Genomic DNA, 2,795 nt, shown 5'->3' with positions numbered 1-2,795 from the left:
AAGAAAGAAAGAAATTAAAGGATTCTTGGAATTTAATGAAAATGTTGACACATCATACCCAAACAATGAAAGCAGTGCTAAGAGGAAAGTTCATAGCACATAAAGAAATTAGAATGTTCTTATATCAGCAATTTAAAAGAACATGAAATTATGACTGCCTCTCATGACTTCATTTGGGGGTTACAGTGTTTTGTTGAGGGGAGATCATGATGTCCTATATCTGGATACAGTTTTTTTTCTTATCAAAAAATAGTGAAAAACAGTTGTCTAAACATCTTATTTGGCTATAAGTATAATGTCCAGGGAATGTAATGTATTTAACCATTAAAGAACATTACAATAATTTTATTTTTTGGTTATTGTCTTAGTTAGGGTCTTACTGCTGTGAACAGACACCATGCCCAAGGCAAATCTTATAAAAACAACATTTAATTGGGCTGGCTTACAGGTTCAGAGATTCAGTCCAGTATCATCAAGGTTGAAGCATGACAGTGTCCAGGCAGGTATGGTGCAGGAGGAACTGAGAGTTCTACATTTGAAGGCTGCTAGCAGAATACTGACTTCCAGGCAGCTAGGATGAGGATCTTAAAGCCCACATCCACAGCGACACACCTACTCCAACAAGGCCACGCCTACTCCAACAGTGCCACACCTTCTAATAATGCCACTTCCTCGGCTGAGCATATAGAAGCCATAACAGTTATACTTTCCTGCTGGTGTTTAATGCCACACAGGTGCCCAAAATTAATCTGTCAATGTCACTTTAGGATCTGGTTTTCAGGGGTTACTTAAGTGTAATAGGAACCTCTGTTCTTCTAGCCTTCCTTTAAAAAAATTATTATTTTTTAAATCACAAGTCTCCATGGCTTTCCTGAACAAAAATCAAGTAATTTCTCCCAGTTACAGAACATTCTTTAGAGATGCCTCCAGGTACTACTTGACCTTGAAGGACAAGAGGGAAAATGTTCTCCATTTTAGTCCCTCTGAGAACATTAGTATAGCATTCACATGTTGATATTGAAGACCCAGAAGGTCAGTTATACCAGTCTGGTACTTTTAATTACTTGGACAAAAACTAAACACTTAAATATGCTTTGATTACACATACATTTTTTGTTTGTTAATCCAGTTCTTGTAATTATTATGAAGGATGGACCAATAACTGTTGATTTAAGCAGAGACTTGCCATCAGACTTTGTGCATATTTTATATAAGTTGCTCAGACATTTGTAAGTTCCTTAAGTTTTCAGGCTTTCTTTTCCATTCTGGAAAAACATCTAGCCATCTTATGGAACATCAAAACATTACCATTGCTTTAATAAGAGAAAGTTGAACCCAAATGACATACATAATAAATTAATATTTATTATGTGGATACTATTAAACTATGAGGATTAGAAAGTTCCCAGGTAAACGTTATAGAAAACACAAGATTGTCTTTATATAGTACCTAGAGTGATCTACTATAACTGTGTTTTTGCTTTTTTATTTTTTTCTTTAAAATTGGGCAGTGTTTTATTTTCATTTGCAATTTAATAAACACTTCTTGATGACTGCACATGGGGTAAGGCTGATTGGTAGTTCAGAAAGATCACAGCGATGGTGTTTTCCTGACACTGTAGTCTTCCATAGTGAGTGGACTTGTATGATGTCACTGTCAAACCAGCAAGACTGCATTTATGCACCCATCATTTTCAGGATTGTTGGTAACTTGAGCATACTTTCCCCAAATCACCTTGCCTCCTTGTGTTACAAGGCCCAGCTCGTTCACATTCACTTTAATGACTGTGCCTTTGGTGATCACACCCAGGATTGTATGTAATGGGGAGGATGGATTCTTTTTCACACCGAGTATAGGCAGGCAAAAGGTAGCTTTCAGCTCAGGGTGTGTGACATGGGTTTTTTTTGAAACATAGACCCATTGGCCTAATGAACCTTTCATATTTAGGTGGTTTTCTTGCAAAACCATCACCAACAAAGCAGACTTTTGTAACCATTCTCTTCCATGCCTTCTTTTTTCTTTTTCCTGTTCGAATAACTTTTAATACTTCTGTATCTCCTTGGGCACCAACTTTGGGTAGAGGGACCTCCCATTTCCCCCCTTTTCTTTCCGTTTCTGCTTAATCATGTTGTAAAGTACTTTTGCTCTCGACTGCCCCTCTCTGTCCAGCAGGTAGACAGGGACTGCTCCCTGTGGAGTCTTCTACTCATCCTTCTGCTTGGTGTTTCCCTTTTCATGCATCTTAATGGTCGTTTTCATTTGTATTTTTCGGCATGGCGCTGTTTATGGTAGAGCTTAGCCTTCAGGCCGATCATTTTTTTTTGCCTACTTTGAACATTCATGGGCCTCCCGACCTTCTTTCTTCCTCTTTTTCTCATGGTAGTCCAAACGATATCCATATCGTTTGCGGTGCAATTCAATATATTCATTTTGTGGCATGATAACAGCCATGGAGCAGCTGTCCACGACCTTCCGGGTTCCAAAAACTTCTTAATTCCTGGGTATCACTAGTCCACGAGCATGTGCTTTTGCTTTTGCATGAATGTAAAAAAACAAAACCAGGGCTTTCTATCACGAGACAAATGAGAGGCACAGTTCTGTACTTTTTGATTGTTTTCTCTTTCACCTTTCTCCCTGTCACAGACTAAGAGTGCTAGACTCACCCAGGAAGGGGGACTTTAAATAATATTTTGAGACAAAACATGCTTGGGTCTGAAGTGGGAAGGCCAAATTCCCCCTTCCAAACCAGTTTCTCACTGAGATCAAGTTCCACATAAAAATTCAATTAATGCAC

The 2,795-nt window shown here is 38.4% G+C and overlaps 1 pseudogene; it reads right to left on the bottom strand.

The window, feature by feature from the left end:
- Positions 1-1,656: 1,656 nt before the first annotated feature.
- Nsa2-ps21 (NSA2 ribosome biogenesis factor, pseudogene 21) lies at positions 1,657-2,444 on the bottom strand (annotated as a pseudogene).
- Between the last annotated feature and the right edge of the window lie 351 nt (positions 2,445-2,795).

Source organism: Rattus norvegicus, chromosome X (genome assembly GCF_021556685.1).
Source record: "Rattus norvegicus strain SHRSP/BbbUtx chromosome X, alternate assembly SHRSP_T2T, whole genome shotgun sequence".
NCBI lineage: Eukaryota > Metazoa > Chordata > Mammalia > Rodentia > Muridae > Rattus > Rattus norvegicus.
Note: the sequence above shows the minus strand (reverse complement) of the source record. Positions and strands in the feature narration are given on the sequence as shown.